The sequence below is a fragment of the Sturnira hondurensis genome, unplaced genomic scaffold (genome assembly GCF_014824575.4).
Source record: "Sturnira hondurensis isolate 20B ecotype Veracruz unplaced genomic scaffold, ASM1482457v3 Scaffold0013515, whole genome shotgun sequence".
In the NCBI taxonomy this organism is placed as follows: Eukaryota; Metazoa; Chordata; class Mammalia; order Chiroptera; family Phyllostomidae; genus Sturnira; species Sturnira hondurensis.
Genome location: NW_028086146.1, coordinates 8231296 through 8259063, shown reverse-complemented (window position 1 = coordinate 8259063; position 27768 = coordinate 8231296). Strand labels below are relative to the sequence as shown.

At 38.9% G+C, this 27768-nt stretch overlaps 1 protein-coding gene and 1 non-coding gene across 4 annotated transcripts in view; both read right to left on the bottom strand.

The window, feature by feature from the left end:
• Nucleotides 1-27768, bottom strand: part of JAK2 (Janus kinase 2) — a 150843-nt gene that overhangs the window by 90403 nt on the left and 32672 nt on the right. For 2 of the 3 annotated variants that reach the window (XM_037061776.1, XM_037061777.1), the window contains one exon: nt 8788-8841. The exons of the other annotated variant lie outside the window; for it this stretch is intronic. The gene's annotated coding sequence lies outside the window, so the exon portion shown is untranslated. The remainder of the gene's footprint in view (nt 1-8787; nt 8842-27768) is intronic. 3 annotated transcript variants of the gene reach the window in all.
• LOC118997895 (small nucleolar RNA U89) lies at nt 1798-1942 on the bottom strand. The gene has a single exon (XR_005068752.1). It is a non-coding gene; the product is annotated as a small nucleolar RNA U89 (small nucleolar RNA).

Sequence of the window (27768 nt, the reverse complement as noted above, 5' to 3'; positions counted from 1 at the left end):
TTTTCTATACATTACAGAGGTTGTAAAGATGATGCAGCTCACGCAACATACTTCTTATCTGGTAGGGTAGGTATAGGAACAGTCTATTGCACAAGAAACCCAGGACACTTTTTTAGACAGTGAACGCAAGAAACATATCTGTTTCATTCTCCGCTGCACACCAGTACTAAGCGGAGTTTGACACATAGTGCTAAAACAAATGTTGTATAAGTAAATTAATGAAAAAGAGCAATAGCAGAACAAGATGAAGGGTAGTGACCAAACCCTCTACACTAATACCTCTGAGGAAATAAGTTACCACTTAACCCCTTGGGCAGAGAGGCCTAGATATGGAGGTAACACACCTTAAGGGAAGAATCTGAGTTGCAGAAATTCAGCCTAGAGGAAATAAGTAGCAGGAGGTGTGATGGTGATAACTTAGCTCAGGACAGAATGGTTTTGTTCAAGATTTCCCTCCTGCCCAGCCATCCAGCACCTGTGTCAGTCAGGAAGGAAATGGAGAGAAAGGGCTGTTATTAAGGGCATACCCAACACACACTTATACGTCCAGGCCTCTGTAGGAAACAGAGTCCAAGTCAGGGCTATTTGTGGTTCCATTAGAGTGCAACCAGGAATGTTCCCCACTGGAAGACCTTATTCTGAAGTTGTCAAGGTCAGTGTTGCTGCTTCAGGAAGCCAACATGGGTCATTACAAGCGATAGAAGAGCAACCCAGTCACAGCCAGGAATTAGAGCAGTGACCTTCCGTGGTCCCTTTCCCTAGTGTCCTATGCCAACATGGCTTGCTCTATCCCCTCCTCCAGGTGTGATGCAATTGGAATTGCCATGTGTCCCAGTTCCCAGCAGGCTCTACACCAGTACCCTGTTTTGTTTTTCTCCATAGCACTTATTACCATTTCACATGTAATGTATTTCATGTTTTATTTATCTGTCTACCCTCAAGTAGAAGGGGAGCTCTGTGTCTGTTATATTTGCTATTGTATACCTAGCGCCCAGGACAGGGCCAGGTATGTGGTAGGAGCTAATAAATATCTAATGAATGAACAAACTTTTCACTATTTGGCTGTACATTCTATTAGGTAAGTGTTATTATCTCTATTTCACAGACAAGAAATGAAATTCAGCTAAGTTAGCTGGCCCAAAATAATATAACCGCTAAGTATTAAAGTTGCTATTTGAAGCTATCTCTGTCTCCCCACAAAGGATGTTCTCTTAAAGTAGATGTCATTTGTACTTAAAAAAGGGAGGGTAGTATTGGGACTCTGTAATTTACATCATTTCTTTAAAAAATTGTGTTCTATTCTGTAGCTATAATCTCCACATTTACTTCATTCTTGGTCCTATAATAAAGGAGATTCAGAGCCTGGCTGGGCAGCTCCATTGGTTAGAGCATTGTCCCAGTGCAGGTTCAGTCCCCCACCAGAACCCATACAAGAAGCAACCAATAAATGCATAAAAGAGTGGAACAACAAAGTGATGTCTCTCTCGCATTGTCCCTCCCCACCTCTCTCCTTCTCTGGCTCTCCCTCTTCCTTTCTAAAATCAATAAATATTTTTTTAAAAAAGAGATTCACCATTCATCAGTCATTTTGTTATGGTATCTCTGTTTATGTTTGAAGTCCATCCTTCAATAGTTTCTTCAAAAAGGGTTCAGGAGAACTGGTCTCTAATTAGTTCATGTTCAAAAATGTTTCTATGTTTCCTCTACTCAAGTTCAATTGCACATAGATTCCCTCCCCTCCCCTCCCCTCCCCTCCCCTTCCCTTCCCTTCCCTTCCCTTCCCTTCCCTTCCCTTCCCTTCCCTGTGGACCCCCCTGCAGGCAGCCACCAGGAACTGGAGGTACTAGCAGGAACAGTGGCAAGGCCAGTAGTGCTGTTGACCTGTCTTACAATGAGGAGCCAAGCTCAGGAATGCACATAGATTTCTTTACTCTCTTCTAAGCTCATTACTCACCTTCAGAACTATTGACATGTTGTCAATCTTATTGTTCCTACTTCCCCCACCCTTTTTACAAGCTCCAGATAGCATGTAATTTGTTCTGGTGAATAGTATGTGCTGTTAACTGTAGGCTGTGAGAGTGATTAAAAAATTGTGTTTTCTCTATTAATTAGAGATAATTGCTGGTTAATCAGAACATACAATTTGTTTTAATCTGAAAAAAAGGCAGCGAGATGCTGTGCTTCAAAGTGACAGTTCCATTTCAGGAAGAAGTCCTCTAAGCTGGGACACAAAATGGCAAACTCTCCTGGCTTCAATGTCCCCAATTTATCCATCTAGGCAAAGCCACTTTAATTTTCTGCAACTGAAATTACCCCATCTTTGTCTGCTATTGACTAAATTCCCTGATCCTTTGTATCTATCCAACTTTTAACCTGAATCTAAAAAAACAGAAGATTTTTGGAGAAAGATCCCTACTAACTTAAAAATGGAACAAACAAACCAGTTTTCCTTGAATCCATCCCTAGCTTTTTTTTTCTGAGCTACCAGCTCTTCTTTCCCAGAGTTTAAAATTATTGTTCCAATATAAAGAAACCTATCTAGCTTGAACTAAGATTTTATTTATTTTTTGCCTTTGGCTCTTATAGTAAACAAAATTTTCCTGGGAGGAAAATTAAAACATAAACCTATAGTTTAAAACTTTGCCTTAAGTCAGCTTCCTTTTAAATAGAAGGCTTATTTTCCCAGAGACCTGTGACATGATGTTTAGAACCACAGGAACTTCTTTTCTTGAGTTACCTTTTCTTATCGAACAGTGGTTCTTAACAAGTGTTTTCCTGTAAGGGCACATTGTACTCACTGGTTACAAACTCCTAAAAGCAAGGGTGGGTGGGTGTGTGTACCCCAAAATCAGAAACTCACCTACAATTCCCACTTGGCTAGACACCCAATATAGTCACAACCAGTAACTATCATTATAAGAGTAATATTATACATCCTTGAAAAGAAATACAGGACAACTGAGCTCTTTTTAAAATTTTTCATTAGTCTCTTTATAAAAGTGGGGTTTTTTCATACATGGAAATAATGCTACTTATTCTGCAAGTCAGTAGGTATTCCTTTTGAATTATTTCAATTAATCTGTTTACACAGATTAGATCATTGTCCTCAAACCTTCCTCTGACACATTAACATCTCATGGGAGATATTTACCCCTTGCACTGATGTTGGGTACAGTCACGTCTATGACCTGCTTTGGTCTATTGAATAATAATAGCAGACATGAGCCCAGGCCTTAAATAAGTGGTTTGACTTGGTCTCTTGTGTTTGTTGATCCACCAGAAAAAAAGTATGCCTCAGGTAGCTACTGAGATTGTGAGAATATGTGGAGCAGACATGATCCTAGCCTGAAGCTCTGAGACAAGCCTAGCTGACCTGCAATGGAAGCACAGCAATTGTAGCTCATCTGCAGACCTGTGAATACTTGTTTTTATAAGCCACTGAGTTTGGGAGCTGTTACTCAGATTCGGGGCAACAACAGCTGACTAATATGGGCCACATTTTTGTGTGTTTGGTGGCATACACATGTGAAAACTGACCAGCAGTGTCATGTCCTTACATTGACTCTGGGTCTCACAGTCTGCAATGCACAAGGGGTTTGGAGACTCAAATACTGAAGCACATTCCAACAGCTAGTGTTTCTTGCTATTATCAGTCAAGGCCAGACAAATTGGAAACACTAGATAATCTTCCATAATGAAGTTGGAGAAGAAAAATGGAGTAAAGGAATCAACCAAAATGTGTAAAACATCTTAAGTTTCTCTAAGAGCCCAGTAGAAATAGAAAGACCAAGGAAGAGGTTTGTATTTAACCAAGCAATCCACCTCCAACTCCACTGGCCAGAGGATCATATAGCCCAGCTTCTGAATCCACTCCGCCAGCATCTGTTCCCTTTCCCTCCCTTTTATTTGCAACCAGCCGCATAAGTAGGTTTTCCTCCCAAAGCACAGGGTGCAACAAGCAGAGTATTGTAGAGAAGAAAATGGGTCTATCTGTTAGCGTTCTTGTTGATACTACAAAAATCTGCATCTAGAAAAGCCCCTTTCTTCTTTGTCTCTCTCCAGTTTTGTTAGAGGAGCCATGCAGGAAGGAATAAGAGGTTAAATAGATCCCTGGGACATTTATTTTTTAAAGAAGGTTTTTTCACATTGACAGTCTTGTTACATTCCCAACAAGAGTATAGTAACAGTTCTATATTTCTGCTAGTTAAGGTTAGTGATGCAGTTCTTGGCAATAGTCCAGGGGAAAATTATGAAGCACTTTTTGGCTAAAAATTAGGCATTGTGTTACTATCTTTATTAATTATAAAATTCTCCATCTTTCTATAATAAGAGTAATTTCAGTGTATTTCTTTGTATACATGATTTTTTTAATATGTTGTAATATTTTTCATGTGGCTACAAACTAGTGATTCTCAACATTTTTGTGCTTGCATACTAATGACTTACCTAAGATTTTTCCACCAGGACCATCTAGATTACACAAAATGGTTTTTTATTTCATAATGATTATCTGTAATGGCAGTCTCAACTCATATTGAGTGGGTGTCATGCAATCTTATCAACCATCTCCTATTGTTGGATGTTTAGGCTGTGAGCAATTTTCACTATTACAAATAACTTTCCTATAACAGATTGCAAATTTTCATCAGATATTTTTTAATGTTTTCATTATTTCCTTAGTACAAATTTCCAGAAGGTTCTACTGGGCCAAAGGATATATATATATTTTTAAATCTCTTGATAGATATTACTAAAATGACTTCTGAAAGACTTTTGTAATACCAATAGTTATGTATGAGAGTAGTAGTTTTACCCTCTCCTAAAAAATGTTAAATATCATTATGTGTGTTGCTTTATTTTACAACTAAATGATAGAAATAAAAATGGACTTCCAGCCAAGATGGAGGCATAGGTGGAAACACTGTGCCTCCTTGCACAACCAAGTTTAAAGACAACAAAGTTTTAGTAACAAAAATGCAACCAAAACACAGAAAATTGAACAACTGTACCGAAGTCCGACCACAACGAACCATTCAGCCAGACCAGTAAGAGGCGTGGAGTCAGCGGCTGGCAGAGCGGGGTCACACAGGAAAAAGTGGCCGGACCCACCCAAATAGCAGGTGTGGGGTGGCAACAGGCAGACCCAGTGAGGGTGCAAGGCAGCTGGCTGACTGAAGTCACACATTTGCGTGCAGATAAACCAAGCAAAGGAGTGAGCAGTGAGGCAGACCGCACAACCCAGGGCCCCAACACCAGGAAATAAAGCCTAAAAGCACCATTGGAAAAACTTTCAGGGGTTGAGACACTGGGAGAGGCTCCCAGGCTCACCAAGAATTTATTGGAGAGACCCACAGGGTCCTGGACGGTGCACAAGTCCACACACCTGGGAACCAGCACCAGAAGGGCCCGATTTGCTTGCAGGAAGCAGCAGAGGGGACTGAAATCCGAGAGAGAGCGAAACAAACGCCATTGCCCCTCTCTGACCCCGCCCCTACATACAGCATCACAATGCAGCAACTGGGTCGACCTGCCCTGGTGAACACCTAAGGCTCTGCCCCTCATACAGAACAGGCAAGAACAGACCAAAACATTATGGCTCAAGAAGAACAGCTCAAAGCCCCTGAGCCAATACTTCTAAGCGACAAAGAGATAGCCAACCTATCAGATGCACAGTTCAAAATACTGGTGATCAGGATGCTCACAGAACTGGTTGATTTTAGCCATAAATTAGAGGAATAAATGAAGGCTAAACTAATTGAAATTAAGGGAAATGCATAGGAAACCAATATGTTGGAAAGGAAACTTGGACTCAAATCAAGAGAGTGGACCAGAAGGAAGAAAAAAAATGACCAAACAGAAAAGTATGAAGAAACAACAATTCAAAAAAATGAGGAGAGGCTTAGGAACCTCCAGAACATCTTTAAACATTCCAGCATCCGAATTATAGGAATACCAGAAGGGGAAAAGTGGAAAACTTATTTGAACAAATAATAAAGGAGAACTTCCCCAATCTGGCAAAAGAAATAGGCTTCCAGGAAATCCAAGAAGCTCAGAGAGTCCCAAAGAAGTTGGATCCAAGGAGGAACACACAAAGGCACAACATAATTACATTAGTCAAGATTAAACTGAAGGAGAGAATTCTAGAAGCAGCAAGAGATAAGGGGACAGTCACCTACAAAGGGGTTCCCATCAGACTATCAGCTGACTTCTCAAAAGAGACCTTACAGGCAAGAAGGGGCTGGAAAGAAGTATTCCAAGTCATGAAATGCAAGGACCTACATCCAAGATTGCTCTATCCAGCAAACCTTTCATTCAGAATGGAAGGGCAGATAAAGTGCTCCTCAGATAAGGTCAAGTTCAAGGAGTTCATCACCACCAAGCCCTTACTGTATGAAATGTTAAAGGGTCTTATGTAAGAAAAAGAAGATAAAAAATCTGAACAGTGAAAGGACAGCAAACTCACAGTTATTAACAACCACACCTAAAACAAAAGCAAACTAAGAGGACAGCTAGACCAGGAGCAGAACCATAGAAATGAAGATCACATGGAGGGTTAGCAACAGGGGAGTGGGAGGAGGAGAAGGAGGGAGAAGGTACAGGAAATAAGTAGCATAGACGGTAGGTAGAAAATAGATGGGGGGAAGAATAATATGGGAAATATAGAATCTACAGAACTTGTGACACATGGACATGAACTAAAGGGGGGAATGGTGGGGGAGGGGGTGTGCAGGGTGGAGGGAAATGAAGGGGGCAAAATGGGACAACTGTAATGGCATAATCAATAAAATATATTAAAAAGAAATAAAAAGGTACCTCAGTATGATTTTAATTGTCACATTTTAAATTAAAAGTGAAGTGGAGCCCTGGCTGAGTAGCTCAGTTGGTTAGAGCATCATCTCTATATGCTACAGTTGTGGGTTCAGTCCCTGGTAGGGGCAAGAATCAACCAATAATACATAAATAAGTAGAATAACAAATCAATGATTCTCTCTCTCTCTCTGTCATTCTCTCTCAAATCAATAAATTTTAAAAAAATTTTAAGTGAAGTGGAAGTAAAATAAGTCAATCAGAGAAAGACAAATACCATATGATTTCACCTACATGTGAAATCTAAAAAACAGAATAAACAAACAAACCAAATTGAAACAAACTCATACAGAGAACAGAGTGACGGCTGCCAGATGAGAGAAGACAGGGATTGGGAGGCTGGGTGAAGGGATTAAGGTGAAGGGATTAAGAAGTACAAATTGACAGTTACAAAACCATCACTGGATATAGAGTTCAGCATAGGGAATACAGTCAATAATGTTGTAATAAATGTATCATGCCAGGTGGGCACTGGAAATATGAGAACACTGTGAGTGCATGATTTTCTAACCACCATGCTATACCCATGAAACTAATACAACATAATATTGAATATAAACTATAATTAAAAAATAAAATTTAAAAAATTAAAATGAAGTGGAAATTTGTCCAGGTTGGTTAACTAGATGATGTCCTCTTCTGAACATCTATTTTATTACACAACAAAAGAACAAAAGTAGCTCTCAAGCATTGTTTATCATCAAGAAAACATACTTACTGGGAGGTTTTAAAACATAGATTACTCTATGTATTTTTATATAAGGCTATTCTCAAAAAATGACTCTGTAAGTTGAGAGCATTTTCTCTTTATTTATTTACTTTAGAGAGAGAGAGAGGAACAAGAATTGTTGTTCCACGTATTTATGCATTCATTCGTTGCTTCTTGTATGTGCTCTGATCAGGAATCAAATCCACAACCTGGTGTGTAATAGGATGATGCTCTAACCAACTGAGCTACCTGGCCAGTGCCCATTTTTCTTTTTGAAACAGAGCAGTATCAAGATCTTTCTGAAAAAATAATTGATTGAACATTTTACCACATTTTACCTTGATCCAAAAGCACTGAGTTTATAGAGGGACCTAATCAACTTAACAAATCAGCCAAAAACAACAATACATGACAGGTCAAATTCCACTGGAACAAACACCACACAGACCGAAAATTCCAGAGGGCAGAAGTAGGACCGAAGAGGGGACGCTGAAGGGAGACAGAATTTTTTCTAATGATAGGAAAGACGTTTCAACAATTAGCTCAAGCCCAGAATGGACATGGACTGTCCTATAAAGAAGCTAGTTTTCTAACACTGCTCCAGCAAGGATGGTCAGGGGTAGTCTGGGATAATGTATGGGGGCGGGCGCTGGTGGTGAGTAGGATGGATGGACTCCAAAGTCCCTTCCAACTCTATTTCCCTTAGCACAGCCCTTGGATCTGGACCTATTGGTCCTGGGAACAGAAGACTGATTTGTTAAGGGCAGAGAAAGAGGAAGAACTTGCCGTTCTCTTTTGGGGGGTGGAGCTAACCCTAGCCAGAATTTTGAAATCTTCAGATTTATCTTTGGCATCTTCCCACTTCCCTTTTTGTACTTTTGTTTACCATCTCATCCAGGCCGCAGCTGTCTTATAGTCCAAGGAGGGCCTCAGTCTCCAAACAAAGACCACTCCTACTGCATTACTTCTCCCTCTCCCACCATTTCAAATGCCCCATTCTTTTAATACAGGTAACCTCAGCTAGGTGTAAAGAGGAAAGCAATCTATTTAAACCATTTTACTCAAAATGTAAATGACTAATAGCCCCATGACCTTTTCAGACAGATATACGTTTTCAAAACAAGATGCTTCTAAAACCAATGGCAACTGACATGTGGTAAATTAAACTCCAATGGCCTTTTGAGAGTTCAAGTCCAAGCTCCATTACTTACTGTTTGGTGAACGTGAGGAAATTACTAAGCTATGCTTTGCTTCAGTACTCTTATCTGTAAATGAGAAAGATTATTAAACCAAAAAATGTATATAACCTGCCTAGCATAATGATTGACACATAGACCTTAGTAAATGTTAGTTACGATTCTCCATGCAGAGGTGCAGTCCTCCATGCCGAGGAATAATCATGGATTTCCTGCTCTCCTCCTTTCTCCATTTCAATGACCATGACCCTTATTGCTTGGGCTGGGAGGTGAGAATCCAAGAAAGTCAGTGCCTGGGCACCTGAGAGCTCTACGTAAAAGGAGAACTTCCTCAAGTTCAACTGACTTTACTATGCTTTTCTGTTGCATATTTTCTGTCATTACATTTTTTTTACATTTTTTCCCTTTTCTTTGTGTTCATTTTGTTCTCCTTGCTTGATTCTTGGACTAAGATGTTACATTTTTATTTGAAACTTTGCTTAATTAATTTTTAACATTCCCTATTTTCTAATACATATACAGGTGCTCTTCTAAGCAACTTGTCTACAAAGCACACATTTTGAAAGTAATGCTTCTGTGTCCACTCATCTTTACATGTTTTATAATTTCCTTTTGCTTTCTCCTTAACCCACATTATTTAGTAATGTGCTTTTAATTGTTTTAACTGTATGACTTTGGTTGGTATTATTATTCATTTGTGATTCATAAATAGTACTGCTTTCTCTATGTTCCCATGATAAATAATTGTAGCACTGTGGGCACTGGAAGACTAGAAGCTGTTTGGTGACTCTCCACTCTTTATCTCCTCTCTATTTTTATCTCTATAGATGAAGCTAACTCTCCAAAATTTATATTAAGTGCAGGTGAGCTATAAATGAGAGGATAGTTTTTAAAATATGCTTTAAAAATAAATAACACAGTATAGTGCTTTCAGTAAACAATACCAATGGGTATTCATCTGAATGATACTCTACAAAAACAAACCAACTGTGTTCAGTGACTATGGTGAAAACTGATAGAACCTCTGATTAAAACAAAAGTAAACTAAGTCAGAAAAATAAAAACCTTTTTTTGAATGTGTGTAATGCAATATCTTTGCAGATGTAAGACGTTATTTTCACACGTGAAGCTAAAATTTAGCAATGTCTTAGTGGCTTAGTGGCTTAAGCCAGGGAAGTTTAATTATGTAACTGTTGTTATTTTTATAGCTATATCTGGGAGCTATTTACTAGTTGTAATATTGCCTTATCATAATGAGATTGCAAAGCTAACATCCTCCCAAACTGAGCTAGTTGTTTACTTATTTAATAAATTATCTATTTCTCACAAGTACTGCAGGCCAAGTTAACAGCTGTATTAACGTTAAAATTAAGAGACTACAGTCCACCCTTACATTTGGGTCTTATAAGGTGACCAAATGCCCTGGTTTGCCCAGGACTAAGGATTCTCTGAAATATGGAAAATTCAGTGCTAAAATGGAGATAGTACTGCACACACCAAGACAGTTGGTCACCTTACCTATTTCCCAACAGTAAGTCACAGCATTATCCAGGGCTGATATTATGAGCAGACAGACTAAGCTAACTCATTGGCTTTGTATGATTTAAGGGCTCCCAGAATGACCATTTTGTCTTCCAAATTACCCAGACTCTAATAGCATTATCTGCTTTCCTGACCTGTAGTTTCCACCCGTGAGTCATTCCTTAAGTTATTTTTCTTTTCAGCTAGAATTAGACATCAAAGACCCAGATACTATCTTTAGAAGACCTTTGTTACAAAGCTCAAAACTGCAAAGGAAGCCCCTTTTAGTCCAAGCTCTATTGCAACCCAAAGGACTCTTTGAGAAGCAGTAAAGGTGACTCTGGTGAGGGTGACACAAAATTAATGAGAGGTTTCTCTCTGTGCCCAGCTGCCTCTTTCCTGCACCCTTTACTGTGGAGCTCCTACTAGCAGAAAGATTTCACCAAAGGGGTGAGAGAATCCATCATTCCTTTAACAAACATTTGTTGAAAGAATTTATTACGTGCAAGGCACATTTGAGCTACTGAGAGAGTTGATACATCCTTTCTGCCCAGAGGACCCTCTGATCTAGGTGGCAGAAGACGTGTGTGGTAAGTACTGCATAGAAGCATGCCTAATGGAAGCAAGAAGAGGGATCCCTACATGAGGATAGCTGAGGGGAAGTCAGGGCTTACAGAACAGGCATGGTGAACACAGAATTTAGGCCCACAGAACACCTGTGCTCAAAAAAAAAGAAGAAGAAGAAAAGAAAAGTAAAGGCTGAAAGAGAAAGCTGAGTTCAAAACACAAAATTCTCCCCTACTTTACTAATTTCCCTCTGAAACTGAGTTTTGAGCTAAAAATATTTTCTTTGCTACTAAAAAAGGAATCCTAAACAGGAAAGTAGAAAGAAAAATATATATATAACTATAGAAAATATATAAAGAGAAGTAAATGTAATAGTGGAAATAACGTATGCAACTCTAAGAGAACTATAAACTCAATTAAAAATTTCTTTACTGGGAAAATAATGATTCAAAAACCCAAGTAAAAGGAAAGACCCCAGCTTTTGTGGGTAATGGGATTAACATTTTTGTCGTTGTTGCTTAGCTTTTATCTCTTTGTATCATTTTCTAGAAACAGTCAATAATATGGAATAATATTAAAACAGTCAATAATATGGAACTGTTTCCATTCCATTATTTCCACTTTCCAAAATTTAGTATATACTAACTCAGCAATTTTCAACCTTTATCATCTCATGGTACACATAAATTTATTTCTGATCTGACAAAAAATAGGTATAAGTCTGATTCATTCCCACCAGGCAGCTATTGTTGTGTTGGCTGTTGTCTTTTTTTTGACAATCTAAGAGAAAAGAGGTCAGTGCCCCTGACTAAAACAGTCAGGTGTTGCATGTTTCAAAAATTCTTGTGGTGTACCAGTTGAAAATCACTGCACTAACTGAACTATCTTTTATGTTCTGACTACAATGAGAGCTTTAAACCCACATTCCATCTCCTGACTTATATACATATCAGAAATTAAACTAATTTAACATAGGGAGTCTAAGTTTGCTCTAACTTATTTTAACAGGACAACTTGGTATCTTCTTCAGAAAACACTACAGATTTTAAGGGAGACTATAGAGATTAATATATTTTACACTATCCACTTCTGTGTTATCATTGGGCAAACCAAGGCTCATCAAAGTTCAGCAGTGAAATGTAATTCTTAGATAGTCAGAAGAATGCCTACAGGAAGCTGTGGCCCCTGCCCTAAATATCTTGGTTGGACATACTCTTGGTGTGTTCACCTAGACGAGGACAGCCCCAGGTACAAGATGAACTGAATGGCAAAAAGGAATCATGCTTTAGATAGAAGTGTTGGGGGCCTGTAAGGTTCCTTCCATGAAAGTTTTTAAAAAATGACAATAGGAAGCATTGGAGATCACACTCATACACCATCAGTTTAGCTCAAATAAACTCTTATAAAAATTTTTTTAAATAATGAAAAAATGTCACCAGGAAGTCTTTTATAGTGAAATGGAGGTGCATAGATACTTTTGGATTCTAGCACTGTTTATTAGCTGTGTGACCCTGAGCAAGTTATTCAATATCACTAACCTTTTACTACATCAGTAAACGGGAGCAGGAATAGCATTTTCCTTATATGTAAAACTGCTGTAAGGATCAAGAGAGGTGATTATGTAAAATTATTAAAAGTCACAGAGGAGTATTTGAACTTGAGTCTTCCATTTGCCCCTCCATAGACTCTCTGCTCTTCTCCACCCTCCCTGTGACTGAGAGGCTGGCCTGTGTGACTTCTGCTTGGATTCAGGAACCTGAGATCTCCTATAGAACAGAGGAAGGACAGTGAAGGGGAGGAATATATCCTCCAGCTCCCTGCCTACAGGCTCACTGTCGAGGTTCCTTGATAGGTGGCCAAAAGGCCTGTGAAGTGACCTGTCCACACAGCTTTTAGGCCTAAATGAGGTAACTCAGCCTGCATTGTGTTATTATACTCCCCCCCGTGGTTTCCTACCCACTTCCCACAGCATTGTAACTAGTCCCTTAATCACACTCTCCTTGAATTACCCAATTGGTGCACCATATGATAAACTAACCAGTGCAGCAATTCCAGCAGCAGCCGTAGTGATTGCAACTATTTGGAGTGTGCAGTGAAGTACCAAGTGAATTATACAGACACTGCAAAATACATCCTGTAACACAAAAAATTCCTCCACCTTCAGAAGGCAGCTGGAATAGCTCAGACACAGACCACCCCCTACTTCTTAGACCTTTTCACAACACATCCAAGGAACACCCTTCCCTTCAAAGAATCTTCTGTCATTAGGGTTGCCTGATTTAGGAAAAAACAGAAAAAATGAATAATTTTTTAGTGTAAGTACTTTATAAACACAGTTTCTGCTTACCAGAAGTTTACTCATTGTTTATCCGAAATTCAAATTTAACTGAGCATCCTGTGTTTTATTTGGCAACCATACATACCATGGGGAGATTTGGACACTTTGATTCATTGTTTCATTTCTTTCCTGTTTTTTCTTAATTAATGGGAGTTTTATTGTAAAACTGTCTTAATTTTTTCTATACCAATTTTCAAAAAAGGTTCATAGAAAATAAAAAACAACAGCCAAAACAACTGGCATCAAGTACTGATTGCCACCAATACTCATTCTGTCTTTCAGAGCTCAAATCATTATAAAAATAATGATTCCATTATAAAAATATTCCAGAATAAGTAAATACATAGAGACAGAGAGCAGGCTAATGGGGATGGGAGGGAAAATGGGGATAACTGCATATAGTTATGGACTTTCTGCGTGGGATAATAAAAAAGTTCTAGAAGTGGATAGTTGTGATAGTTATGAAAGTAACTACTTCATGAAAGTAGTTAATACTGGAAGTCTCATGTATTTAACCATTGGTTAAATAGTAAATTTTATATTAAGTTTTTAGTATCATTTAAAAAAATCAGGCCTACTTCCGCCAAGATGGAGGCATAAGTGGAAACACTGTGCCTTCTCCCACAACCAAGTTTAAAGACAACAAAGGTTTAGTAAACAAAGACACAGCCAAAGAACAGAAAATTGAACTATATGGAAATCTGACAACCATGAACTGTTCAACGGGACAAGTAACAGGGGCGGAGCCAGCAGCAGAGCAGGGTCGGGCAGGAAGGATCCCTCCCACCTCGGGCACCCAGGCAGCCGTGGACAAATCCCAGGCATGGGGTAGCATCGGGTGGACCCAGTGAGGGGGCAGGGTGGCAGTCACACATTCGCATGCAGATGGGCCAGCAGAGGAGTGAGCAGTGAGACAGACTGCGCAGGCCCCAGCAGTGGGAGGCATCAGAGGGGACCACCATTGCTCCTCTTTGACCCCACCCCCACATACAGCATCACAACCCAGCGACTGAGGTGCCCCGCCCTGGTGAACACCTAGGGTAACAAGGGATCCTCATAGGTAACAAGCATGAACAGTCCAAAATATGGCTCAGGAAGAACTCAAAGCCCCAGAGCCAATAACTCTAAGCGAACAAGAAATAGCGAACCTCTCAGATGCACAGTTCAAAATACTGGTGATCAGGATGCTCATAGAACTGGTTGATTATAGTCATAAATTAGAGGAACATATGAAGGCTAAACTAATTGAAATGAAGGGAGATGCACAGGAAACCAATAGTGATGGAAAGGAAACTGGGACTCAAATCAATGGAATGGACCAGAAGGAAGAACAAAACATCCCACCAGAAAGGAATGAAGAAATGAGAATTCAAAAAAATGAGGAGAGGCTTAGGAACCTCCAGGACATCTTTAAACGTTCCAACATCCGGATTATAGGGGTACCAGAAGGGGGAAAGAAACAGCCACGAGTGGAAAACTTATTTGAACAAATAATAAAGGAGAACTTCCCCAGTCTGGCAAAGGAAATAGACTTCCAGGAAATCCAGGAAGCTCAGAGAGTCCCAAAGAAGTTGGACCCAAGAAGGAACACACCAAGGCACATCATAATTACATTAGCCAAGACTAAAATGAAGGAGAGAATCCTAGAAGCAGCAAGGGATAAGGGGACAGTCACCTACAAAGGAGTACCCATCAGACTGTCAGCGGATTTCTCAAAAGAGACCTTACAGGCAAGAAGGGGCTGGAAAGAAGTATTCCAAGTCATGAAATCCAAAGACCTACAGCCAAGATTGCTTTATCCAGCAAAACTTTCATTTAGAATGGAAGGACAGATAAAGTGCTTCTCAGATAAGGTCAAGTTCAAGGAGTTCATCATCACCAAGCCCTTATTATATGAAATGCTAAAGGGACTTATCTAAGAAAAAGAAGATGAAAAATCTGAACAGTGAAAGGACAGCAAACACACAGTTATTAACAACCACACCTAAAACAAAAACAAACCAAGAGGACAGCTAGATCAGGAGCAGAACCATAGAAATGAAGAACAGATGGAGGGTTAGCAACAGGGGAATGGGAGGAGGAGAAGGGGGTAGAAGGTACAGAGAATAAGTAGCATAGATGGTAGGTAGAAAATAGAGAGGGGGAGGGCAAGAATAGTGGGGGAAATATAGAATCTAAAGAACTTGAGACACATGGTCATAAACTAAAGGGGGGGAATGGTGGAGGAGGGGTGTGCAGGGCGGAGGGGAATGAAGGGGGGAATAGAACAACTGTAATGGCATAATCAATAAAATATATTTAAAAAATCAGGATGTCTGAGGTCAGGGTTTCATTGGATTTCTGTAAGGCACTGAGCCAGTTCTAAGATAGCGGGTACTGCAGAGCATTACAATTACAGTTATACCTGGGTACTTGTCAGCTTCAGAACTTGTCAAACCCTGTACTCATTGCAGTGAAGAGAAACAAATGTTTCAGCATTGGCCTTTTCTTGGGACTCATCACACTTTTTGCTAGAACTTAAGGAATCACGACACCACCCCACAAGAGAAAATGCTTCATCACTTGTTGCTTGCACAGTACTTGTCGGTTTCAGCAATTATCACAAATTCCACAATGAATTAATGATGAGTACCAAGGTACCACTGTATCTGAGAAACTTTTAAAATGTCTGGTGGCAGGACATTTTATCTCAGACCTAACTCAATAAGAATCTCTGGAAGTATGCATCATTAATGTTTAAGGTCTTCCAGTTTATTCTGACATGTAGCTAAATTTGAGAACAGTGCTCCAAGACAATTTTGCTTCTGAAACTTTAATGTTCATACAAATAACCTGTGCACCTTGTTAAAACACAGATTCTGATGCGTAGATCTGTGGTGTAGTCCAAGCAGTTCTAACAACTTCCCAGGAGATACTAAAGTTGCAGGTCTGGGGACCGACTTTGAATAGGAAAGCCTTAAGGCTCATCCTGGCAAGTTGTGTATCTGTTCTCTTTTTTTCCTTGTAAATTATATTTTATTGATTATGCTGTTACAGTCATTGCAGTTTTGCCCCTTTCTGCCCTTTATCCAGCATCCCACCACTTTCTCAGGCAATCCCCATCCCTTTGTTCATGTCCATGTTCATATGTATAAGTTCTTTGGCTACTCCACTTCCTAAACAGTACTTTATATCCGCTATTCTGTGACTACCTATTTATACTCTTTAATCCCCTTACCTCTTCACTTATTTTCCCACACCCCCCACCCATCTGGCAACCATCAAAATGTACTCTGTACCCATGATTCTGTTTTTGTTCTTGTTTGCTTAGTTTGCTTTTTAGATTCAATTGTTGATAGATATGTGTTTGCAATTTTATTGTTCATAGTTTTGATCGTCTTCTTAAATAAGTCCCTTTAACATTTCATATAATAATGGTTTGGTGATGATGAACTCCTTTAGTTTTTTCTTGTCTGGGAAGCTCTTTACCTGCCCTTTGATTCTAAATGATAGCTTTGCTGGGTAGAGCAATCTTGACAGCAATGCCCTGTTTTTCATGACTGAATAATTCCTGTCAATTCCTGCTAGGCTGCAAAGTTTCTTTTGTGAAATCAGCTGACATTCTTATGGGAACTCCTTTGTAGGTAACTAATTTCTTTTATTTTGCTGATTTTAAGATTCTCTCTTCATCTTTAACCTTTGACTTTTAATTGTGATATGTCTTGGAGTGGGCCTGTTTGTGTCCATCTTGTTTGAGACTGACTGTGCTTCCAGGGCTTGCATGTCTATTTTTTTCACCAAATTGAGGAATTTTTCTTGCATTATTTTTTCAAGTAGAGTTCCAATTTTTTGCTCTTTCTCTTTTTCTGCTGGAACCCCAAATGAAGCAAATATTTATATGTTTGAAGTTATCCCAGAGACTGCTGGTCTATCCTCAATTTTTTGGATTCCTTTGTCTTCTTGCTCTGATTGGTTGGTGTTTGTTCCTTATATTACATATCATTTATTTGATTCTTGACTTCAACCATTCTACTGTTGATTCCCTATAAATTGTTCTTTATTTCCATTAGTGTATTCTTCATTTCTGCATAGGTCTTTTTCATGCTATTGAGGTACTCACTAAGTTCCTTGAGCATCCTTCTAACCAGTGTTTTGAACTCTGCACCTGATGGGTTGCTTATCTCCATTTTGTTTAGTTCTTTTTCTGGAATTTTTATCTATTCTTTCATTTTGGCTGTGTGCCTTTTCTCCCCATTTTGATAGCTTCCCTATGTTTGTTTCTATGTATTAGGTAGAGCTACTTTGACTTCATGTGTTGGTAATGTGGCCTGATATAGTATGTGTCCCATAGGGTCCAGTGGTGCAAATTCCCCTATGACCCAAGCTGGGTACTTGAGGTGCACCTTTCTTGTGGGCTGAGTACACTCTCCTCTTGTAGTTAAGCCTTGATTACTGTTGGCAGGTCAATGGAAGGGATTTAACCTGGCCAGTCAGCTTCAAAAATGGCTGTGAACACTGACAACCTATCTGCATCCTCCGTGGAGGACTATATGTGTAGGGCCAGGGTAGTTGTTTCCAGTGTTGTCTGTAGCAATCCACTGGGTTCTCAGGCTCTGGGGGTTCCTGGGTAGTACAGGCCAGAACAGCTGCCACCTGTGTTCCACCCAGGGCCACCCAGCATGAGCTACAAAGTAATCTGCAGATGGCTTCCACTTGTGCTGGGCTTGGAGGTTCCCAGGCAAAACCAAACTGTGATCCAAAGTGGGCTACTGCTAGTAGTAGTCCTAGGGCCACTTAGCTATAGATATAGAGGCTGGAGACTCAATGAGGCTGGTTGTTGCCTGCTCGACAGGATTTAGGAAGATGTGAAGCCTGAGCTAAGACCAGCCATTTATATGAAAAAGCCACTATTAACAGCCTGGGCAGGCCATAAATTGGGTGGGGTGGAGCCTCAGGGATTACCCAGAGCAGAGCAAACTATGTGAGCTAGGTTAATGGAGTTTACATACGGTTCCCACCTGCCAGTTCTGCGGCTCTTGAGGGGAGGGCTCAGAAAAGGAACAATGCCCTCTGCCCACCTGTCTGTATGGGAGAAAGCTGTACCCCGGCTCTTTCCCTAATGCCAGACACTTCAGTTCTTCCCTGTATGCCATAGGTGACTTTCAGGTTGCTACCCTAGTGCTGGAGCTCAGAAGAAGTGAGTCTGAGTAAGTCCATGTAAGGGTCCTTTAAAAGGCACTTTTTGAGAATACAGTAGTTCCTTTCACCAACTTCATCCCTTCTGGGGTTTTATAGCCAGAAGTTATGGGGACTTATCTTCCTGGCACTGGGACCCTGGGTAGGGACATGGTGTGAGGCTGGGACCTACAAACACAGGGAGGCTGCCAAACTGAGGAGACAAAGAAATATGTCCTAAATGAAAGAACAGAACAAAACTCCAAAAAAAGAGAACTAAATGAAATGGAGATAAGGAAACTATCAGATGCAGAATTCAAACACTGGCTATCAGGATGCTCCAGGAACTTATTGGGCACTTCAATAGCATAAAAAGGACCCAGGCAGAAATGAAGGTTACATTAAGTGAAGTAAAAGAAAATCTATAGGGAACCAACAGTGCAGGGAATGAAGCCAAGAATCAAATCAATGATTTGGAACATAAAGAGGAAAAAAGCATTCTATCAGAACAGCAAGAAGAAAAAAGTATTCAAAGAAACTAGGGTAGGCTGAAGAGCCTCTGGGACTTCTTCAAACCTAGCAACATCCAAATAATAGGGATGCCAGAAGGAGATGAGGAAGAGCAAGAAATTGAAAACTTATTTTAAAAAATAATGAAGGAAAACTAACTTAATTTGGTCAAAGAAATAGACATGAAAGTCCTAGAAGCACAGAGTCCCAAATAAGATGGATGCAAACAGGCCCACACCAAGACACATCATAATTTAAATGCCAGATGTTAAACATAAAGGGAGAATCTTAAAAGCAGCAAAAGAAATGTAAACAGTTACCTACAAAGGAGTTCCCATAAGACTATCAGCTGATTTCTCAACAAAAACTTTGCAGGCTAGAGGGGAATGGCAAGAAGTATTCAAAGTAATGAAAAGCAAGGACCTACAACCTAGACTATTCTACCCAACAAAGATATCATTTAGAATCAAAGGGCAGATAAAGTACTTCCCAGACAAGAAAAAACTAAAGGAGTTCATCATTACCAAGCCATTATTATATTACATGTTAAAGAGGCTTATTTAAGAAGAAGAAGATCAAAACTATAAACATTAAAGTGGCAATAAATTCACAACTATCAACAATTGAATCTAAAAAACAAACTAAGCAATCAAGCTGACAGAAACAGAATCATAGATGCGGAATTCATTTGGAGGGTTATCAGTTGGGAGAGGGAAGGGGGGCTGGGGGATAAGGTTCAGGGTGTAAGAAGTACAAATTGATAGATACAAAATAGACAGGGGATACATTAAGAACAGTATAGGAAATGTAGTAGGCAAATAACTTATATGCAGGAATCATGGACATGAACTAAAGGGGGGATTGCTGGAGGGGAGGTTGGTGCTTGGTGGAGGGTGGCAAAGAGAGGAAAATTGGGACAACTGAAATAGCATAATCAATAAAATATATTTTTTAAAAAGCTGATGATAAGCTTCCAAGAAGCCAGTGTAAAGAAGGAAGTTTGGTAAGAATTGTACTTAGCTGACAGAAAAGAACTGTGAAACTATCTGAAAGGAGAGGACTTCCTAATACTGAATTCTGAAAGTCCTTACAGGAAACCACGTATAAGAACACCAAGTGATTTGTTGGAGAATGTTTTTGACACCAGTTGTTTTGCAAGTACAGAAGCTTAAATAAAATAGTTTTATTTTCTAGTGACCACTGATAAAAACAAGAAAGTATAATGTTAAATTTTAATTCAGTGAAGGAGATTCTGTTTAGAGCTGACCTAAGCTGGTCCAAGTTAATAGTCTTCCAGTAGGTGAACTTAACTCAAAGATAGAATCTAAAATTAATAGAAGAGTGTAAAGATAGGATGTCCTTTTGGGTTATATTTCTTAAATTCATTTGTCTCAAAGGGTATTTTAATAGGAGCTATAAATGTCCAGTCTGTTCTCTCTAACAAGTTCTTGGAGTGCTGATGGCATATACAAGGATTAGCAAACGATAGCCTATGGGCCAGATCTGGCCTAGCACCTTTTTAAATATGGACCATGAGCAAAGAATGGTTTTTTACATTTTTTAAATAGTTGGAGGAAACAAAATAATAGTATTTTGTGACATGTGAGAAAATACAAAATGCAAACTTCAGTGTCTATCAATAAATTATATTGAAACAGCGGCACATTCGTTTACATTTTGCCTATGAATGCTTTCGTGCTACAACAGCAGAGTGAAATAGCTTCAGCAGAGACTGTACAGCCTGCAAACTCTAAAATATTTACTATTTGGTCCTTCAGAGAGAAAGATGGCCAACAGCTGGAGTATACTACTGATTAATGACAGACCTCTAAGTTCTTAAAATCAGACCAGTGAATCATGGGATACTCTAATAGAAACCACTAGGTTTGAACTACTAGGCTCAAAATAATTTTGAGAATGCCAGAATTTTCTTCAGGAAGTCTCACGCAATCTTTTACCATTTAGTGGTAGGCTTTCTTCCTATTTGTATAGATGAGAAAACAGACCTAAGATATTAAGCAGTGGCGCAATCAGGATTCCAGGTGAAGATGTTACAACCATGCAAGACTGTAGAACATTCACTCACAAGATTATTAAGTAAAATGAAAAAATAGAATAAAATCAAAAAGTTTACCAAATATGTAACCAAACATGAGAAAATACTGTGTGTACTTTCAATCTTATTGATAATGATCTGCCATAGACTCCAAAATGTGGTTGGTGCCCTCACTGGTGTGCCTCAGTGGGTTGGGCATCGTCCTGCAAACCAAAAGTTCACAGGTTTGATTCCTGGTCAGGGCACATGCCTGGTATGCAGGCCATTGTTCTGGTTGGGGGCATGCGAGAGGCAACCGATTAATGTTTCTCTCCCTTTCTTTCTTCCCACTTTCCTCTCTCTCTAAAAATTAAATAAATAAAATGTTAAAAAAAATAAGCAAAACTCAGTTGGTAACCAGGAAAGCCAGAAGCAAAGCATTGATGAAAAGTAAGTTAACAATATGATAAGAACTCTCATTAATTATTTTCAAATATAAATGAAGTGAGAAATAAGTAAACATCCCTGGGAAAAGTCAAAGTCGGGATTTACAGAGACAGGTAGGGCTGCTGGAGCCTGTCATTTTTTCAGGACACTGTGCTGAGTCAGAGGAATGAATAAGAAATAGGATATAGCACTGGCTGGGTGGAGTGAGCTCTGTCATCTCCCCCTTCTGAGATTCCACAGAACCCAGCTAAAGAGTGCACTTAGCCCAGACTATCTCTCTGCTCCATAATCTTGGTTTGAAGAAAAATGGATAGCAAGCAGCACACTGCTCTAAAAGGGGGTAGAATGAACTAGGTAATTTATTCCCAGTGAAAGAGGAAACAATGACAATTGGAATGGATGTCATGGAGAAAATATAGGAGATAATCAGAATGAATATGGAAGAAAATACTCAAAGAAATTAAGGAAGTTAAGATGAAAAATGACTTTAAAAAGATGATAAAGAGAAGAATAAAGATAATCTCATATAAAGATAATTGGTATCAGCAAAAGATGATGATATATATATATAGACATAAGTATTCAGAAATATAATATAAAAGATTTTCCATGAAATGGTGGCAGAATTGATCAAAAGTACCCAAAGTGCTTTTTCAAATAAAATTTAACTTTAACAAAATCAACACTTGATTCATATTTCACTTAGATTAGCAAGATTCAAGTAAAAAGGAAGACTATTTCAGGCATATAGGAAGAAAAGGCAGGATACCTACAAAGGAAAATAATGAAGTTGGTCTCAAAAAACTCTAGCAACACTTGATGTCACAAAATAAGAGAACAATATGTACAAAGTTCTGAGGAAAAGAGTAATCAGAAATATTACAGACTGCAAAGTTGTTGTTTAAACAGATATTATTTCTCTACATTTTAGAAAACTGAGGTCCCATAGAACCCATAAAACTCTTTGCGGAAAAACTATTGAACTATCTAATCTGACTAACCAAACTTGAATCAAACTAAATTTAGGAATGAAAAAGCTATGGTAAAAGTTCTAATGGCAATTACAAAAGTCTTTTAAATATTAAGTTAAGACTAAACAACTAGGAGAATTATCATTGTAATCCAGGATGCAAAAGTTATGATTTCTGACAAAGTTAAAATATATGATCAACAAAAATCAATGGCAAATGCCAAGGGATGGGAGCAAATGCAACAGTTTATATTACCTCTTTTTCCAAACAAGCTTTATTGCCTGAAGTTAAGCATATTTTCTTTGAAAAGTTACCAACTCTTAATGAGTTTCATAATTTCTTTTCTTAACCCTGGAGGGACATTGTAGAAAATATCTCTTGTGATGAAAAAAAAAAAGCACCATTATCTGAATTTCATCAACCCTTCCGTTTCTATTTCTTTTGTTAAATTCAGGTAAAATTAAACTTTAAGTATTATTTACAGTGTGACTGTATATACAAAAACAAGTAAAATTAAACATAGTATTATTTACAACACAATTCTTTGCATAGTTAAAACTTATAGTAAAATATTTATTTATTTCTATCTTTTCCCCCCAATCCATATGCAGAGAGAGATACCTGGAAATATGTTGATCAAATGTCCCACTCATTTTGGGATTCAGAGCTTTGGGTAATTTGTTGCTTTTTTCTTATTATTTTTCTATATATTTTTTTAGTTTTTATATATTGTTTTAGTCACTTTTAAATGTACATACACTGAAACATTCTTCCTGGTATACAGTTCTTTGAGTTCAAACAAATGCATTGTCACAAAACTAACACCCAAATCAAGTCATGGAACAAATTCATCCCCCAACAAACTTCCCTTGTGTTACTTATTCCTTTGAATTCAATACCTCTTTCCACTCCCAGCCTCAAACTCCTAATCCATTTACTCTTCCCACAATTTTGCTTTTTCCAGAATTTCACATAAATGGAATAACACATTATGTAGTCTTTTCAGCCTGGCTTCTTTCACTTAGCATCATCCATTTGAAATTCATCCATGTTTTTGTGTATAGTAGTTTATTCACTTTTAATGCTTAGTAGTATTCCACTGTGTGGATGTTCCCACTGTGCTAATCCATTCACCAGTTCAAGGACATTATTAGGCTGTTCCTCTTTTGTGATTACGAGTTAAGACACTGTTGACATTTGTGTACAGGTTTTTGTGTGAATATGATTTCACTTTTCTTGAGTAAATACCTGACAGTGGGATGGTAAGTACAGGTTTAATTTTATAAGAAACTACCAAACTGCTTCCCAAAGTGGCTGTACCATTTTGCATTCCCACTAGTACTGTATGAGAGTTCCAGTCACTCTGTTTCCTCCTCCTCATCATTTAATATTGTTATGTATTTGAGTGTATTTAAAAATTGTTTAATTAGCCATACTAATAAGTATGAGGTGGTAGGTATCTTCCCTAAAGCTTCAATTCCCTAAGCTTTAATGAAAAATAAAAAGGGTGTCACTTTTTTCCTAAAAAAAATCTTTGAAGGGAGTGGTGAGGGGTAAACACAGACAAATATAATTGAAAAACGATCAAATAATTTTTAAAATCTTTGAAGCTATTACTTAAAAAAATAGAACAAAAAAAAGATTTTGAGTTTTAAAGCAGTTTAAATAAGGTGGTTTCATGTTTTGCTTTCCAAAGTGTGGTGTGAAGTGGCTAGTGCTACCTTATCTTCTTTTTTCTTTTTTCCAAGAAATTATTAGTCTCAGCGTTATCACTTTGTTACACTGAGAACTTATCCTCAGGTCCCTATTCCTCATGCCCCCAAATGAGGGTTTTGGCTACAATTAAATTAAATCAGAATCTTCAGGGATGAGACCCAAGTGTCACTATTTTAAAGCTTCCCAGGTGTATTCACAGGCAGCCAAACTTGAGAACTATTCATCTCATATCTAAATTGCTTCAAACTCCAAAATTCTCTTAGTCTAATGTCAGCTTTCTCAAGCCTATTTTTTAGGTTCACTCTACTTCAGCCAACTAATTCTCTTTTGTGGTTGGGGAAGAGGACTCTCTTGTGCATTGTAAGGTATTGACTAGCATCCCTTGATTCTACCCATTCTGTGCCAGCAACTTACCCTTCACCCCAACTTGTGACATCCAAAAATGTCTCCAGATATTGCCAAATGTTTCCTTTATATATATATATATATTTTATTGATTATACCATTACAGTTGTTCTATTTCCCCCCTTCATTCCCCTCCACCTGCACACTCCCTCCCCCACCATTCTCCCCCCCTTAGTTTATAACCACGTGTCTCAAGTTCTTTGGATTCTATATTTCCCCCACTATTCTCGCCCTCCCCCTATCTATTTTCTACCTACCATCTATGCTATTTTCTGTGCCTTCTCCCCCCTTCTCCCCCTCCCACCCCCCTGTTTCTAACCCTCCATGTGTTCTTCATTTCTATGGTTCCACTCCTGATCTAGCTGTCCTCTTGGTTTGCTTTTGTTTTAGGTGTGGTTGTTAATAACTGTGTGTTTGCTGTCCTTTCACTGTTAATATTTTTCATCTTCTTTTTCTTATATAAGTCCCTTTAGCATTTCATATAATAAGGGCTTGGTGATGATGAACTCCTTGAACTTGACCTTATCTGGGAAGCACTTTATCTGTCCTTCCATTCTAAATGAAAGTTTTGCTGGATAAAGCAATCTTGGATGTAGGTCCTTGCCTTTCATGACTTGGAATACTTCTTTCCAGCCCCTTCTTGCCTGTAAGGTCTCTTTTGAGAAATCAGCTGACAGTCTGATGAGTACTCCTTTGTAGGTGATTGTCCCCTTATCTCTTGCTGCTTCTAGGATTCTCTCCTTCATTTTAATCTTGGCTAATGTAATTATGATGTGCCTTGGTGTGTTCCTCCTTGGGTCCACCTTCTTTGGGACTCTCTGAGCTTCTTGTATTTCCTGGAAGTCTATTTCCTTTGCCAGATGGGGGAAGTTCTCCTTTAGTATTTGTTCAAATGAGTGTTCCACTTGTTTCTCTTTCTCTTCCCCTTCTGGTACCCCTATGATTAGGATGTTGGAACGCTTAAAGATGTCCTAGAGGTTCCTAAGCCTCTCCTCATTTTTTTTGAATTCTTGTTCCTTCATTCTTTTCTCTTTGGTTGTTTCTTTCTTCTTTCTGGTCCACTCCCTTGATTTGAGTCCCAGCTTCCTTCCCATCACTATTGGATCCATGTGTATTTTTCTTCATTTCACTTAGTATAGCCTTCATTTTTTCATCTAATTTGTGACCAAAGTCAACCAGTTCAATGAGCATCCTGATCACCAGTATTTTGAACTGTGCATCTGATAGGTTGGCTATCTCTTTGTCGTTTAAAAGTATTGGCTCTAGGGCTTTGATTTGTTCTTCTGATTGAGCCTTCTTTGGTCAGGTTGCGCCTGTTTCGAATGAGTAGGGGAGCCTTAGGTGTTTACCAGGGCGGGGAAACCCAGTGGCTGGGTTGTGATGCTGTAGGTGGGGGTGGGGGTAGAGAGGGAACAGTGGAGCCTGTTCCTCACTCTCTTGGATCTCAGTCCCCTCCGCTGCCTTCCACAAGCCGGCACCCCTTCAATTGGTGCTTTTAGGCCTTATTTCCCATTGCTGGGGCTCTGGGTTGTGCAGTCTGTCTTGCTGCCCAATTCTGCCTAGTTCATCTGTGCAGGAATGTATGACCATGGTTAGCCCTGTGCCACCTGCACTTCCTGGTCTGGCAGCCACCACCTTTTCCTGCCTCAACCCCTCTCTGCCAGCCACCAACTCTGCCTGTCTTACTGGTCTGGTTAAATGGTTGTCGGACTTCTGTACAGTTCAATTTTCTGTCTGTTCTGGTTGTGTTTTTGTTTCTAAATCTTTGTTGTCCTTAATTTTGGTTGTGCAAGGAGGCACAGTATTTCCATCTACACCTCCATCTTGGCCAGAAGTTCTAAAACGTTTATTTTGTTTTACATAAATATTTATGATGGCTTTATTTTTCATAGCCCAAAACTAGAAACCAACTAAATATCACCCAATAAGTGAATGGATAAACAAACTCGGACTTATCCATATATTGGAATACTATACAGCAGTAAAGAATGACTCTACAATATGTATAAACCTCCAATAATGATATGGAATAGAAAAAAACAGACCAAAAAAGAAAAGGCATATATACTATGTCATTCTATCCATTTATATAAGAGTTCTTAAATAAGAGTTCTTTTTGTAAAAGATTTTATTTATTTATTTTTGAGGGAGAAGGAAAGCGGGGGGAAAGAGAGGGAGAAAGAGAGAGAGAAAAACATCAATGTTTGAGCGCAACATCAACTGGTTGCCTTTCACATGCTCCTAACTGGGGACCTAACCTGCAACCCAGGCATGTAACCTGACCAGGAATTGAACCGATCTCCTTTCAGTTCTCAGGCCAATGCTCAATCCACTGAGCCACACTAGCCAGGATAAAAATGCAAACAATTTCGTAGTGACAGAAAGCCAATCATTGTTGAGTAAGTGCAGGAAGAAACTAATTACAAAGGGGCACACGTAAACTTTTAAGGGTAGTGGATATGTTGATTATCTTGACTGTGATAGTTGTCTCATCTTATTCTTGACAGCTTCATGTATATACAGGGTAGGGCAAAAGTAGGTTTACAGTTGTGAGTACAAGAGTTTACTCTTATATCATTAATTATTATAGTATAGTCCATATGAACAGCTGTAAACCTACTTTTGCCCCACCTTGCATGTCAAAACTCATCAAAATGTGTACCCTTTAAGATTTGCTATTTATTGCATATTATTTATATTTAAATACAGGCTTAAAACAAAAAGCCTATACTACACTGAAGTAGGATTTCTTACCTGATAGGTTCATAAAACCCACCAAATTTAACAACAGATATCATTAGAGAAATTATAGAGAAATGGGGATTCTCCTTCATTGCTGGCAGAAAAACAAAATGGTCAGCCCAGAGAAATCTGGCATCATCTATCAAAATTACAAAAGGATTTGACCCCTGGGCCCAGCCATCTCATTCTGAGAATTCATCCTGCAGGTACACCTGCACGAAGTAACAATGCAAGTGCAGGGTTACTCTCTGCAGCCTGGTTGGTATGGGGATCCCGCCCCCTAAAAGTCACTAAGACAGTGTCCATCCCTGGGGCTGCTTAATACACTAGGTGCTCCCCCGACGTGGAAAGGCAGGCAGCTGGAAAACTCACTATGTACCTATGGGAAAAAGCTCCCAGGATACACTATTAAGTGAAAAAGAAGCATGATGCCCAGTAGCACATGTGAGTTACTACTTTGTGTTTAAAAAGGGGGAAACATGAAACTATATTCTGGAATTTTCTGTGTTTGCATAAAGGAGCACCAGAAATTTATCCAAGCAACTCATAAAAGTGGTTTACTAAATGGTGGTCAGGAGGGTAGGGTGGGG